The sequence below is a fragment of the Eubalaena glacialis genome, chromosome 8 (assembly GCF_028564815.1).
Source record: "Eubalaena glacialis isolate mEubGla1 chromosome 8, mEubGla1.1.hap2.+ XY, whole genome shotgun sequence".
In the NCBI taxonomy this organism is placed as follows: Eukaryota; Metazoa; Chordata; class Mammalia; order Artiodactyla; family Balaenidae; genus Eubalaena; species Eubalaena glacialis.
In genome coordinates this window covers 4,956,980-4,974,106 of record NC_083723.1, presented here as the reverse complement: position 1 = coordinate 4,974,106, position 17,127 = coordinate 4,956,980, and the positions used below count along the sequence as shown (strand labels likewise).

The 17,127-nt window shown below is 37.0% G+C and overlaps 1 pseudogene; it reads left to right on the top strand.

The window, feature by feature from the left end:
- Positions 1 to 9,807: 9,807 nt before the first annotated feature.
- Positions 9,808 to 17,127, top strand: part of LOC133097051 (shugoshin 1-like) — a 31,320-nt pseudogene continuing 24,000 nt past the window's right edge.

Sequence of the window (17,127 nt, the reverse complement as noted above, 5' to 3'; positions counted from 1 at the left end):
TTCCCTTGAGGTTAAGAGAAAGTGTAAAGTCTGCTTGTACTTTCACCTGAAGACTGTATTCCCTCTCCTCCTCTCTCTTTTCCTTGGTTTCTTAATCAAATTTAAGTTGGATGACACAGACTAACACCCAGGAGTGGCTTTAATCAAAAGAAGGAAATATTTTAAAGTACTGGGTACATTTGAAGCCGCCCAGAGAAAGCTTAGATCTGGGATCTGGAGAGTGGGAAGTAATACAGCTGCTCCTTCAGCTGGGTTCTCTCTGTTTATGTGAACCATTCTCAATTACACTCATCAACATATATGGTCCCAAAAGCCTCCAAATCACAAGAGCCTCAGCCCACGAATTCAAACTTACTTACTCAGCCAGTGTTTACAGCTGCGTACCTATCTTCTGTTTCTCAGTGGAAATTTTTGACAGAAAAATTTTGGCTTATAAAGGAATTGACCCTCTCCAAGTCATGTGTCCAATTCTGAATTCATCATCTTTATCTGGTCAGGAGCTTGGGTTGCTGAACAACTATGGTTCAGGGAATCATTCTTTGACTATGTTGTGTCTGACACCAAATTCATAGGTTGAACCCCCAACCCCCTATGGGGTTAAATTTGGAGGTATTAAGCTTAAATGGAATCATACGAGTGGACCCTAATACAATAGGACTGGTGTCCTTATAAGAAGAGGAAGAGACATCAGGGATGCACTTACAGAGGAAAGGCCACATGAGGACATGGTGAGAGGGTGATCATCCATAAGCCAAGGAGAGAGGCTTCAGGAGAAACCAACCCCATGGACACATTGATCTTGGACTTCCAGCCTCCAAGACTGTGAGACTCTGAGAGAATATTTCTGTTGTTTAAGCCACCAAATCTGTAACATTTTGTTATGGTGGCCCAGCAGACTAATTATACAGATACTATTATTATTATTACTTATTTATTTACTTTTGTAGAAGGCGTCCTCAGAGAAGGTAGTATGGCAAGCAGCAGAATCATTTTATAAGTGGCTAGTTAAAAGAGCATCTAAATTTGTTTTTCAACAAGACGTTATCATTTCTTCATTTGTTACTTCTTTCTGCACTCTGTCTTCCCCCTTTGTCTATTCCTCTCTTTTATGGAAAACGATGTCTACAGGTGTCTTTAATCCTAAAATCTACACATTTGCAGCAAGACTTTTAACATTCATGCCAGGTATATCCCCCAAACTCAAATACATTTTATCTAAAACTAAAGCATTTCACATTCTAAACCAAGCTTTCCCCTCCTTCAACCCTGCTCCTACCACTGCAGAACATGGGAATACGGGTAGAGACATTTTTGAGCCTTTGTTCTCTCCTTTCTTGCTACTTTCTCTGCCCCATCTCCTTGGCCTGAACAATCAAACACTAAGCAGTCTTGCTTATTCTTTCTTCTAAATTAGCCTTCCCTTTCAAATTCTTACATGATAGCTATCCTTACTGAATAATGAAGAACCAAGTATTATTGTTAAGTAACACCACTTAATAATAGGTGAGTGGACTTTTTATACACATTTGCAGGGACTGACAAAAATAGCTTTGCAGTTACCGCTTCGTATATTTATTACAGAAATATTAAAGAGTTCCTAGGTAACATTGACAAGCACCTCCCAGCTCAATTCTACTGAGTAGCTAGGAGTTCTAAGGAAGGCTTTATTTATGGTCACTAAGAAGAATCAAATAAAAATAAACAAAAAAATGTTTAAAAATCAACAAGAATATAGCAACTACATATACATTGCTTCTGTTTGTCTCCATTTTGTTTCTTGGGTTCTCCTGTAAGATGGAAATTAAAATATCATTAAACATTTGACATAAACTCATAGGGTGGAAAGTGGCTGTAAAAGCATATGGCTGTAAGTTGAGGACTTGGGGAAATATATGATGCGAGCCATGGATTCCCTCTGTATTAAATCCACCCTCTGTACTGTTTCCAAAGTGTCTTTATAAACCTGATTAGGTAATTCTCCACTTTTAAATGCTTCACTGGTTTCCTGTAGCTTCCAGGGTAAAATTCCAAATCCATAGTTTGGCTCATAAACCTTTTCATGAACTGGCACCTACCCTCTTGGATGGCTTCAATCCCACACTACTCTTACCACAATGCTTTCTTCTACTGTCCTGAGCTGTTTATAAATTGGTGACCATGTTATGATATTTAGACATCTGTGCCTTTGCACATGGGTCCCCAGCCAAGATGTCTATGGCCATCCTTTTGCCCTAAGTTGCTTTTGTGTTTATGTAACTCCCACACAGGCTTTACAGCTCAGCTCAACCACTCCCCACTACTGAAGTCTTCTGATTTAGAGATTCCTTAAGTGCTTTTATGGGCTTTCTTTTGCAAATGTCTCTCACAGGATTTTGAATTCTATCAGTGCATTTTTGATCAACCTTCTTGACATTTTTGGAGGAGAAAGGACATAAACTCTCTGGCTTTGGATTCCCAATGGTTTGCACAATAGCTGTCACATTGTAGGTACAGAAATGCCTGTGGATGGATACACAAATACTGCATTTAGAGGTGGATTTTCATATCTTCAAATTTTAAAAAATCTCTACTTCTGAAAGCAGCTCTTTTGCCCCTTTCCTGTTTGCCCATTTCTGTTCCCCTCTAACCTTAAAAGAAACTAATTATAAGAATGAGATCACTAGGCAACTTTTAACCTAACTCCTGACTTATGCTCTGCTGAAAGCACACCGTGCCTTGCCTAACCTGTTGATTCTTTTCCTAGATAAAAAGAAGTAAGAATGAAGAATTAAGTAGTTAAAGAATGACTAGCTCTCCATCCCCAGCAGCCCCCTTAGCAACCCTGCAGGCAGACTTGTCAGATGAGATAACATCTGAAGAGCGATTGAGGAGTCAGCCAGCCTGCATGGAATGGAAAGTGACGCAGAGCTTAACCTCCTGCCTTGATGATTCACTGAGGTTCTTTCCCCTTTTCCCTTTAAAAATTCCCATGGCTGAGCAGAATCTTTGGAGTTGGTTTTTGGGGACATGAGTCCACTATCTCCCTACATTGCCTGTTTCCTGATTAAAGCAACTTTCCTTTCTACTAACATTTGCCTCTCAAGTATTGGCTTTTGAGCAGCAAGCAGCCAAACCTGAGTTCAGTAACACTTCTTCCATTCTCCATACCTCAGATACTTGAAAATATTGAATTTGCTTCTAAGGCTGTTGTGTTATGATGTTGAAAATAATAATGCCAGTGAAAGCATTTCATGAACAATTAATTTGTAAAGCTTCTTATGAAGAACATTTTATGACTATTTTGTAACATTTCCTAGTCACATATTAAATGGAAATTGACAATTATACTCTAACTTGTGTTATCCTGTTGTTGCAGTGTTCATTCTTAAACTTGAATCAAGTTTCCACTTAAAGTACTTTTTATACAGGTCAGATCTTCACCAGTTTGTTGGAGGAAGGAAAGATAAATGGAGCAAAGGATTTGTCAAGACCCTAACAATCTTGTGATTGTATTTACTATTAGCATTAAAATAAGGCAGAACACAAATAAACACTTCCTTTTACATTTTCTCTGATCATTTAGATGTGAAAGTCTTTCTGGCCTAATCTCTCTACACTCACTGAACATCATCCATGCTCTGCCTGGAAATTACATATTCAGAACACTTGTAGGTCTTATCACTGATCAGTACAATGAAATGAAGCTTTAGTCCCCATAAAAAATACAATAAAACAATGTTCCTGCAGTGCAGGATGAGAGCTGATTTAAATTACAATAAGGCACAAATAAAAGGAAGAAAACGAAAACATTTCATTTTATGAGTTTTGTTGACTCCAGAAGCTTAAATCAAAGACGACTTCATCATCAATCATAACATCAACCCAGCAGCATCAAAGGGCAGCTTTCAGTCACAGTAAATACCGGAGCTGAGTGTATTTCACACTCAATTAAAGAGAATTGAATCACACAATGTTAGAACTGAAAGGAATATTTCAAGTTCCTGAAACAATCACCTTACTTTGTGTATAAGAAACTGGACTCACAAACTACCTGTCTCTTGAATCCTTCAGCCGTGCCCCGTGGGTCCATAATAAACACGTTCCCCTGCCCTTTGTACTTGTCTCTAGTGCTACATAGCACATCATCGCATCTTAGTGACTTGAGAAAATGACTCATTTGTTATCTCATAGAGGTTCTGTGAGCACAGCTTACCTGGATGTACTCACCAGATTGCAGTTGGGATGTTGGCTGGGGCTGCAGTCACTGGGCTTGACAAGGGTGGCTTGTTCATGGGGTCGGTGTTGTCTTTGGAAGGAGGCATCAGTCTTCCCTACATGGACCTCTCCCAGGGCTCATGATATAGCAGCTGCCTTCTTTGAGAGTAAGTGATCCTCTGAGGGAACAAGGCAGAAGCCACAATTTTTAGGCCATGCCTCAGATCCCACACATATTAGTTTTCCTAATATTTTATTGGCGACACTGGTCAGCCCTGTTCATTCTGGGGAGGGATGACCCAAAGGCATGAATATCCACAAGCAAGAATCATGGGGGCTATTTTGAATCTGGTAACTGCAATTCTAATCCTCTTTTCCAAGGGTCTCTTTTACCTCTCTATCGTATCTCATTTCTCCACTGTCATCACTTCCATTGGGACCTTCTCAAGTGATGGCAGGTCATCCGCCCCCATTTTTAATTCCTATTCCAAAACTTCTACCAATTACAGAGCTGATTAATGGGTTGAAGTCCTTTGTGTTCTCCATTTCCGCTTTCAAACAATTCCTCCTCCATGCCCTAGTAAAAAGAATAAAGCTATTCTAGTTCTTGTCATCAACTAACACATCATCAACCAACATGTCAGTCACTCTCCACCTTTCCTAAGATTTCTGTCATCTGCAATGCAACGTTTCACTCCACCAGATGAATCTTTTGGCTTCTCAGTTCTTTAACCCTCTTGTCACCAAATAAACTAGATCATTTCCCTGAAACAATACATTCACATGACCTCAACATAGAACTCCAAAATCAGGCCCTATCACCCAGACAATTGTCTTCTACCCTATATACTCAATTTAAAAATTTATTTTTTTTCATTTTTGGGATAATTTTAGATTTATGAAAATATGGTAAGATGTTACAGGAAGTTCCCATATATACTTCACTCCATTTCAGTTTTACCTAATGTCATCATCTTAGGTTCTTGTGGTAACTTGTCAAAACTGAGAGAGACATCATGGCATATTATTTTTAATAAGACTGCAGAGTTTATGCATATCTCACCCACTTTTTCATTAATGTTGTAGGATCCAATCCAGTTACCACACTGCATTTAGTCATCATGTCTACTTAGTTTCCCTGGGTCTGTGACAGCTTCTCAGTCTTTCCCTGTTATTCATGACTTTAGCAGTTTTAAAAATACTGGGCAGGTATTTTGTAGAATGTCCCAGAATTTGGAATTGATTAACAGTTTTCTCATAATTAGACATTGTTTATGGAATTACAGAAAGACTATTACACACATGAAGTGTTCTCATCACATCATACCAGGTGGTATATAACACCCACATGCCAACAGTGGTGAAGTTAACTGTCATCTTGGATACGGTAGCAGTTGCCAGGTTTCTGTACTGTAAGTTATTTTTATTCCTTTTCCATATTGTATTCTATGGAAGCAAGTAATTCAACTCCCCTAAGGGTCTAAGGATTAAGCTCCATCTCTGGTAAGGTGAAGTGTCTCTGCATATTATCTAAATTTTTCTGTAAGGAAGAGTTGTCTATTCTCTACCACGTATGTATGTATGCATTCATTTATATATTTATTTCATTATGGACTCGTGATTTTTTTATACTTAGGGTTATAATATTGTTAGCTCATTTTTTCAACTATTCCAACTATCACCATTCTTAATATGAAGGCCCTTTCCAATGCACTGAATTTTTTACTTTTCCGTCCACTCTCCCTTTTCTGGCTTAGATACTGTGGTCCATTATTTCACTACGTTATTACAAACATCTCAAAATTCTTCTTCCTGTATTTCCTTTCTGGGGCATTCATCTGTTAAATCCACAGGCCTGAATGATTTCTACCTGCTTTCATTGTGCTGAACATCAGAACAAACCTTGTGTATTAAAAAATACACAAGGGACTGGCTGAAAATATGACAAACTAATTCTTACCAAACAAAAATGGACTTCAAAATTTCTGAAAAATCCTGCTAAGTTTCTCTAATTCATTTTTCCATTTATCTTAGCAATGGCTTCTAAAAAAACTTCATTTTTAAGGCAATCTTACCAAAAAATTTTATAGAAAGTATAGGGACTTTCTCCATATTCCATCTCCACGTCCTCCCACAGTTTTTCCTAATATTAACATCTTCCACTGGTGTTGCACATTTGTTACAATTGATGAACCAACAGTAATTCATTATTATTAATTAAAGTCTATAGTTTGCATTGTGTTGTACAGTTCTATGGGCTTTGGCAAATGCACAATATTATGTATTCACCATGATAGTATAATATGAAACAGTTTCACTGTCTTAAAACTTTCCTGTGCTTTACCTATTAATCCCTTTCCTCCTCACAACAACAAACAGCAAACCTGAAACTAAGAAAGCAATTACAGCAAGGTCACAGAATGCAATGTTAATTTACAAAATTAGGGTTTTTTTTTTTTTTTTTTTTTTAATAGCAGTTAGCCAACACTAACTCACACAGTCTTGTTTTGTTTTTGTTTTGTTTTTAATTCCTGTTCACATATTCTGGATGCTAGACTTTTTCCGCTTACGTGTGAGAAATATTCTCTCTCCATGTTAAACAGTCTTTACCATTCCTTTCAAAATTTTGTTCTAGTTCTATGAAAAATGCCATTGGTAATTTCATAAGGATTGCATTGAATGTGTAGATTGAGATTATCATACTGAGTAAAGTACACCAGAGAGAGAAAGACTAACATCATATGATATTGCTTATACGTGGAATCTAAAAAAAAAAAAAAAAAATGATACAAATGAACTTATATACAAAACAGAAACAGACCCACACACTTAGAAAAAAAACTTATGGTTACCAAAGACAAAAGTTGGGGGAGGGAAAAATTAGGAGTTTGGGATTAACATATACACACTACTATTCATAAAAATACATAACCAACAAGGACCTACTGTATAGCACAGGGAACTATACTCAATATTTTGTAATAACCTATAAGGGAAAAGAATCTGAAAAATAATATATATATACATATATATATATATAAAAAATTAAATCACTTTGCTGTACACCTGAAACTAACACAACATTGTAAATCAACTATACTTCAATAAAAATAAATTTAAAAGAAATAAAGGGGTTCATGTTTGACAGTCTTCTTCTTCTTGGTTTGACCTATTTGCATCTTGTTTAGAAATCTATAGCCACCCTCAGATCAGGAAATATATTCTTATTTTCTTCTAAATATTGTAAAGTTTTGCCTTTCATGTTTAAATCTTTAATCCCCCTGGAATTGAATTTTGTGTTTTAAGTGAAAAAGGATCTAAATTTATTTATTTTTCCAAATGGTTAATAAAAAGTCTGAGTACCATTAATTCAGCAGTACATTTTCCAGCATCGATCTCAATGATTCATCTATAAAATATCAAATTTCATATATATAAGACTTTTTCTGAAGTGTCTTTTCTGTTACATTAATTTCCTACATACTTATAAAACATTTGTTTACTATAACTATATATCAATTGAATATTTGTTATAGAAAATATCTTTTTAGAATTTTTCTTTAAGAGTGTAACTTAACTACACTTCATGTCTTGTCTTTCCATATAAGTTCCTAATTGGGATATTAATTGCAATTACATTTTAGAGTTTATAATGATTTGAAGAAAACTAATAACACTAAGATCTTGAAATTTTATCATTGAACTCATGAAAACATTTTATTGTTAGAATTTTTTTTAAGATGTGCAACAAAGTTTTAAAATTTTCTCCACAGCTTGTGTTTAGTTATCCTTAAGTATCTTATAGTTTGATATTATCAATGCTATTTTCCTCTCAGTACTTAAAAAAAAAAAAAAAGACAATTACATTGTCTTTGTTGTTAGTATATAGAAATGCAATGCTTTAAATTTTTTTACTATTTATCTCATTTCCAGAAAACTTATAAAACTCTATTTGTGGATTGTTTTGGGTTTCCTTGTGGAAAACAATAAAATCAGCTTGAAATGAAAATTTGTAGCTGATTTTAGTAGATCCTCCAGGACAACATCGAAGAAGAGAAAAATTGGTAGGTTTACTACCTTGCTCTTGTTTAATACAGAATGCTTGCTTTGGATTTGGGTAGATGCTCTTTATCTGTAAAGGAAGTTTCTTTCGGTATCATGCACTGGTACTGAACTGTATCAATATTTTCTCCACCGATAGATATGAAGATATTATATATGTGTGTGTGTATATATATATGTTACATATATTTATATATATGAATGTATTATACAGTATATAAACTTTTAACCTATTAATAAGGTGAATTATATTAGTAGAGTTTCTAACGATATACCAACATTAATCATAAAAAAATACTTCTTATATATTGTAATGTTTGGTTTATCAAAATTCGTTAATATTTATACCCATATTTATGGGAGAGACAGACCTATAACTAATCTGTTTCATTCATAATACTTTCAATAGATGCCTTTTCTCTCTTCTGTTATTATTAGCAGAGGTTTACTTACTTTTAGTCTTTTAAAACTACCAATTTTAAAAATTTTCCTATTATTTTTTTCTATTTCTTTACAGTTTTAGTTCTTTATCATATCCTACTGTATGTCAATTTATTCTTTTGTTAGTTTTCTAACTTTTATGTCTGAGGCTTAGCTCATTGATTTTTACTATTTTTATTTTTCAATACAATTTTAAGGTATAATTCTCCATCTAACACTAGCTGAATGTAGTTTTGAAATTCTTTATTTTCATATTTGAGTTCTAGGGGGTTTTTTAGATTTTTATTACGATTTATGTTTTCATCTTAAAAGTACTTAGAAATGTGTATTTCTCTTTTTAATACATAAAGATTTGTTTTTATTGTTGCCATCAATCCTAATTTCATTGTGATTAGTGAATGTGGTTTCTTTTACACCAATTTTTGACATATGCTGAAATTTACTTTTTGGGAAAAACATAATCAATTTTTTTAATGTTTCATAGTCGCTTGAGAAGAATGTATAGTAAGTATTGGGTATAAGAATAATGCCAATTATATTAAGCTTGTAAATTTTGTTATTCACATATTCTTTATCTTTTACACTATCTATCACTTATAGAAAAGCTTGACAATCAAACTAACTCAATGTCCTCACTAAAGTATATGTTTTTTTAATAAATTTATTTATTTATTTATTTATTTATTTTTGGCTGCACTGGGTCTTCATTGCTGCGCCTGGGCTTTCTCTAGTTGCGGTGAGCAGGGACTACTCTTCGTTGCGGTGCACGGGGTTTTCCCTGCAGTGGCCTCTCCTGTTGCAGAGCACGGGCTCCAGGCACGCGGACTTAAGCAGTTGTGGCTCACGGGCTCTAGAGCGCAGGCTCAGCAGTTGTGGTGCACAGGCTTAGTTGCTCCGCGGCATGTGGGATCCTCCCGGACCAGGGCTCGAACCCGAGTCCCCTGCATTGGTAGGCGGATTCTTAACCACTGTGCCACCAGGGAAGTCCGGTATATGTTTAAAGTATGACCAAAATATTTTTTCTCCAAAAATACCACTGATTTAATTTAGTCATGCCTTCAAATTTACAGTCAAGTGAAATGTAACATCATATGAAGGTGTTACCGAGAGATGACCCTGGTTGAAGAAGTGATTGAGAAACATGGCTCTCTAGAAACACTCCAGGCACACCCTACTCTCCACACTCCTGACGGAGAGCTTCCAACATCTCCTGACTCCACGGCAGCACCTACTCCAAGCTCCTACCCGCTCTTCTTTGAGAGATATATTGTGACCACGGTTTTCCAAGCTAATGCCTCTCTGTAATTCTAAAGAACTGAATTTTGATTTTCTCAATATTCTGAAATCTTTGTCAAGTTAACCCTTTTGTGCTTAAGTAAGTTTTTTTAAACCAGGATTAATAATAGCATCCGGCTTCGCGGGATTCTTGTGAAGGTTAAAGGGGATAATATAAGCAAAGCACTAGGAAGAATATATGGAACATAGCGAAGGTAATAATTCTTAGTTATTATAAGTGATCACCCTTTACTATTGTCATCCCTGAATAGTTTGTGTTTTCATTGCTTCCTATAGACATTGTGATTTCTCAGTAAGATAAAACACTGGAAGACAGAAATTATGGCACATTTTATTTTTAAACGAGGTAAGCATGGTAGGACATTGCAAGTTCTGTCCCATCTAGTTTAGGGACTAGAAATAGTCTACTGCCTTTGACCTACTTGTGAATATGCCCAAGTATTGAGCTGCAGATTTCCTTCTTATTGACACCAAGTATGCAACTATTATACCTAAAGGCACATGGATTCATCATTTATTTCCCTATTGGAGTTTTACAGCTCTTTTGAAAAGGACTAACACCCTTGACTAGTTTCTTCCAGCAACTGTGTCTTACTCCTTGCAGAATAGACTCTGTGTCTTACAAGATGAATAACTATGGTTTCTTAATTTCATTTGCATGTTTTTGTAATGATCCTGCAGTTCTCTTCTGTCAGGACAGAGTGATTTAGAATTGCATGTTGCTTCTGGACTTCTGTTTCCCATCCTAACAACACTGGTTCTCTCTGCACAGAAGCTAACACACAGGATGGCACTACGGAGATAAGAGCATTCCACTGGGGCAGAGTTTAAAGGAAACTGGAATTGCTTTTCTAGGAGGAAAAGAAACTGAGGCAGCAGAAACACCCAGAGGAGCCCGAGCATAAAGGAACTGTGGTGACAGCCAGTGTTTTACCTGGGCACCTCCCATAAGGACCTAATTCCTCTCCACCAGCCGACTTCGCTTCACAGCGCACACCAAACAGTGCAGTTAGGCAGACACGTGCCCAATCATTAGCCATCTCTCTGCCTCCCTCTGGGCATTCTTTGTCAGAGTGGCCAGCACCAGAGTCCCCAAACCCTGGACACTTTTTTCAGGAAGGGAGCAGAGATCAATTTATTTCATTGGCAGCTGTCAGGCCCAAGGATGTATGTGGAGTTATCTCTTTGTCTGGGACAGCATTCCAGATCCCTGGTGTAACATTTCTCTTCAGGCCCCTTCTGAGTCCAGTCACCAGGGTCACAATACAATCATTTGCCTTCATCTGTTTAACTGGTATGATTTACAACCTTTTTTTGAAGTGGGAAGAAGAATTATATTTTCTTTTTAAAAATGGCGAGATGGATTTTGCAAAGGTCTTTACATGTGAATGAATTAGTTACTGTATTTTTAAAGAAGAAGTAAAACATCTGAGAAGGAAGTTTTATCACTTAAACATATGGCATTTCCCTAATGGGGAAAAACTATTTTCCAATGAAACAACAGAAAACATCCAATGTATATAAGATTAGAAAAAATAGAAATCCAATATTTTGAAATCGAGTGAAACAAGAGACTTGCGCTATTTAAAACAATGAAACACAGCTATAGTCTTTATATGCTAAGAAGTACATATTGGCAGAGAACAGAAATATAGAATTGTTGCTGAAAAGAGTTGCTCTGTCACTTTGAGACACACTACTATGCTTCGACCATCTCTAGTGAGTATTTACAGGAAACAGTCATCCCTTTGGCTTAGTCATTGGTATTCACTGGTGACAGAGACCTTGAACAGAGGATGCTGACTGAGGAAAACATCACCTTGATCATGAAGTAATTAGATAATAATAGACTAGAGGGTTGCTTCTTAGGGAAGTCAAGAACAAAATGAACTGAGAATAAAACCAAATGAACCACATCGAAAACAGGCAAATGCAGGCCAGTTCTAGTCAGACACACAGGCATTGGGGTGACAGCATGAGCCGGGGGCGTCCCCAGGGTACCAGGAGAGCATCCAGTCAGCAAGAGAAACAGCATTTTCCATTCTGTGCTGCTTCCAGGGCGCAGCCAGCCCTGGTGAATGGAAGCTGCAATGTCATTCATTTAGTCGTGCCCAGTTCAAGACAGAAGGTCACCATCTTTCTCTTAAAGATGAGTAACCATTTCTCCTTCTGCTATGAACTGCCCACTGCACAATCACCTCTCAAATGATTGGTCACAGGCCAGGGGACCATTTCTGAGAATCTCATCTCACCTACCTCCAGTGAATGCATCAGCTGTCTGAATGTCTGGTGCTTGCTTTGTTATAGGAGCCTTCAGATTTACAGACCAAGATGATTAGTATTCGTCCTCTGATTGTAAAGAATGGGAGAACATCCATTTTCCCCAGAGTTCAGCCAAGAACCTGCCCAGACTCAACTAAATCAAGATAATGAGAGGAATCTTGGATAAAGAAAAAAGGAGCAGAAGAATGAGGGAGATAGAAAAGAGGTGTTGAAAACCCGTCGAAGGTGAACCTGGGAAAGAAATCTCTGACCATCCAACAGCCTTCTCAGAACTTAGACATCTGTCATGCAGAGGAGGGATTATCCTTGCTTTGGAGCCCAAGCTCAAGTTATAAACAGTGGGTAAATATTCATGGATAGTTGCCACTCATGGTAGGAAATAATTTTATGTAATTAGAGCTACTTAAAAAACTGGAATGGATTTTTGGATGAGTAGGATACTCCTTAGTACTAGCAGTATTCAAAAATAACCTAGAAACTACTCTGGAATTTTCTGACAATTTTGTGAGTTCCAGAATTTTTCTACTGACTGAGAAAATAAATGTTTCCAGAGATCTTCACCAGTGGTGTTGTTAGTGCTGTTGAATGGGTACTTGGCCCCAGGAACAAGGCATCCAACTGCCTGAGGTCTTCTAGGGGAATTTCTGCACAAGAAACAATGCAAAAGGAACAAATGCCACTTAAAGTTTCACTGAGGCATCGGCCCCAACCTATAAAATGAGAAGACTGGAATTCAGAGAGCACAGAAGATACCCCAAATGGTTGAGACTGAAGACCTTCCCCCACGGCAGGCTTTGGAGGCACGTCCTGCCTGTGTCCTAATCCTCTGATTTCTGACCCAAACTTCGGGGATGGGGTGGGTAGTGGTCTTTGTCTTTTTAGTTGCAAGGAATGAAGAACCAGTAAAAAGTGAGAGTGATGGCTAGAACAATAGGAAAGGGAAAATGCTGATGGCTCAGCTGCAAGAAGGAAGAGAGAGAAAAGAATCAGCTCCGAGGGCTGATCTTTTCTGTTTTTATCATCTTAACTTTGAACTAGTTATACGCTTAGGAAAAAAATCTGACAGTAAAGACATATTAAGGCAAAAATTTCAATCCACCTGCTTCCCAGGTACAGACATTCCACGGGTAACTGCTTCCACATCGTTTTCATGTTTTTGTTTTTGATTTTGTTTTTGTCTGCAGATGTGTATTTGTTTGTGTATAGGGTTTAGGCTCTGCTCTTTTTCCTTTTAATGGGACCAAAGTGTATGTATTTTCATGCATTTAAAAAAATTACCACTATGTTTCAGAGGGCTTTCCATGAGTGAATCCATATAGGTGCACTAAGATCTTAATAATGGACATGTATTTTCTTCTGAACATTTTCTTTCAAATAATTTAAAGAATTATCTTTCAGAATCAACACTTTAATCCACTTGAAATTGATTTTTGAGTTTCCTGTGAAATGGAGATCCAACTTAATTTTTTTCTACTCAGAAATCATTTCTCCCATCACCATTTATTGAGCAGAATATCAGTCAGCATTGATCTGCAATGCCTCCTCTGGCACGTATCATGTTTCCACGTGCATGGATCTATTTGTGGACTCTATTTTCTATTCCATTTTGCAGAATCAATTATTTATTACAAAATTATATTAAGATAATACCTGGTACAGGTATTATACTATACTCTTGTTATTCTTTTTTATGAATGACTTTGGCCTGTATGGGAACATTGTTCTTCTTTATTGAGGGTCAGCAAACATTATCTGTAAAGGGCCAGATAGCAAATATTTAGACTTTGCAAACCATATTGTCTCTATTACAACTACTCAGCTTTTCCATTGTAGTGCAAAAGTAGCCGAGGGCACTCTCTAAACAGATGGCCATGGTTGTGTTCCAGTACAAGTCCACTTACAAAACAGGGCAGTGGATTGGATTTGACTCAAGAGCTGTAGTTTCCTGACCCATGTGCTATAGAAATGCCTTGTTGGGATTTTGAATGAAATTTAATTGAATTCAGATATCAACTTGTAGAAAACTGTTAACACTGAAGTATTGTCTTTCTGTTTATGAACATGATATAACATTCCATAGTCTTTTTAAAAAGGATATGCACTAAAATTTTAAATGCACACCATATAGAACTTTGGCCATGTTTATTCCTAGATATCCTGTAGTTTTCTGTGACTCCTTTCAGGTCTATAGGTAGATAATCTTACTAACTAAACTTATTATATCTTACTTCTCCCCTCCCTCCCAGATTTACAGTCTGACATTTGAATTTACCTTATTACACTGAATAGAATGGCCCCTTCAGTGTCCCATGGCTGTGCTGACATTTAACATGCTGTTTTGCTGGTTTCCTGTACTGTTTCAACACTAAGTATAATATTTGCTTTAAGTTCTGGCAGGATTATTTTAACATATTAAATTTTCTTTCTAGTTTGATTATATGTATACTCAAATCTGGAATGGGTACTGAATTTCATCAAATGCTTTTCAATATCTATGATAAAGATAATACCTTCATTTTTTTTCTTTTTTAGTCTGTTAATGAAGCAATTCAACTTGAAAGCTTTAAATAAGTCCTAGTTTACCATAAACCATCATTCTTTTCCAAGCACCTATTAAATATTATTTTAGTTTTATGTATCTAGATTGCTAGGTGTGATTATTCTATAAATTTCCTTGTTTCTCCTTGTCTGATTTTGATATGAGGTTAATGCATAGCTCATTTGGAAGTTTAAGAATAATTCTATTTTCTGTTGTGCCTGGGGGAAAGTTAAACTAATATTATCAATATCAATAATGTATATTATTAAAGTAACTTCTGTTTGTTGTAAACCAGGCATAACTATACCACAAAATGACCAACCCATAGCAATTGCTCTCTTATGGCAGAAACGAAGAATGGAGTTAAGATCAAATCATTTATTCATTCATTCATTCATTCATTCATTCAATTTTATTGTGGAGGAAGTAGATACTGAATAAGATAGGTAAGTAAAGTATGTAATATGTTAGATGGCTACTAAATGATAAGGAAGCAATAAAGCAGGAAATGAAAATAAGAAGGGGAGGACATTTTTGATATGGTGGTCAGAGAGTATCTCAAAGAGCAGTAACATGTGTGCAGAAGTTTGAAGGGGTTCAAAGATGAAGCCATGTTAATATCTAATAAGAAACAGTGAGCAAGAAGACACTGGGTTTAGAGAAAATCTGGCAAAGGAGACTGGGAGAGAGGAAGAGGATGAAGCCAGGGAAGAAGAGGGAGAGAGAATCCTGAAGAGAGTCTGTATTCCTGCTGCCATGTTATCCCACTTACCCCTGTGGCCACATAGTTTTACTTTCATGACCAGGAATGGATCCCTTATGTCCCTTTCAAGTACTCTACTTGAGTTTTCCTTCTCATCCTCTTTCTCTTATTCAAGGACATTACACTAGAAATCCTCTCCTCTCTCTCCTATATTATCCTTCAATGTGAGTTAATTTTCACCAGCAAACATGTTACAATTTCTTCTATCTTGAAAAAAAATCTACATTTTCCACCTACCTCCAACTATTATTCTATCTCTTTGTTAATTTTAGAGTAAATGTCTATGAAATTATTATCTATCTTCAGGGTCTCGAATGATTCACCCCCACTTAGAGTTAATCCATTACACTTAGGCTCTACCCCAACATTACACAAAGTTCATGTATGTCAGATTCACCAGTTGTTTCCACACTGATAAATCCAAGGGTCACTTTCCAGTTCTCACCTTGCTGACCTATCAATGATGTTTCCCATGGCTCATGATGTAGAAGACTTTTTTCACCCAATCCCGCCCTTCCTGTGTGTCCTTACTTTACTCTCTGCTCCTCTCAGCTCTATCTTGCTTGTCTTTTACCACCTCATTGAACTTTAAGACCAAAAAGTCTCAAACCCAGTTCCTAGACTTCTATTCTTTATCTACAGCCACCCCCTTGGAGATTCCCTCCACGGTGTGGAATAACACACATATTTGCTGAAGACCGCTAGAATTTTAGTCCAGCTCAGACTTCATCTGAGTTTGAAATCATGTCAACAACAGCATCCTTGCCATCTCCATCAGAATGCCTTGTAGGCATCTGAAACTTTACAAGTCCTTACCAAAGTCCTGATCTTTCCACCAAGAAATGGAAGCTCTCTCTGGTTGCCTAAGCCAAAGAAACCTTGTGTTTATTCTTGATGACTCTTCATACTCCATACCCAACCCATCACCAAATCCTATAAGTTACAATTTCCAAATCTACCCAGAATCTGGCTAACTCTTCCCATCCCCTCCCTCAACACCACTGTGTCCACGTAAGCTGTGACAGTCACTGCCAGCCTGCACGGCTGTCCCCTCCTCCTTCTGGCCCTCTTGTTCCCAACTCACCTCCACCACCTTACTTACATCAGAGTAACTGAAGTAAAGCTTGAGAAACACAGCATCCCTTTGCCTAAAATTGTTCAGCTACGTCAGTCTCACTCACAACTGCCTTCCTCAAATCCTTCAGGTCTCTGTATAAATTACACTTTCTCATGAGATCTTTCTAGACGTTATTTAAAGTTAGCGACTTGCACACCACTCACACCCTCCTTCTACCTTGACACTTTGTATCTTTCTAGTTATGTGATTTTTTCCTTCATTGTCCTTATCACAAACTGGCAGCATATATTTTATTTATTTGCTTGCGTATTGCTTGTCAACCTCAACTCAATGATAAGCTCCATGGACAGAGACTTTTCTTTATTTTGTTTGCAATGTAGCCACACCCAATAGTTACCTCTTCCCTCCTACTCAAAGACACTGTTCTCCTACCTGCTATGCCATAAAATATGTGTGCTCGTCTTTCAAACC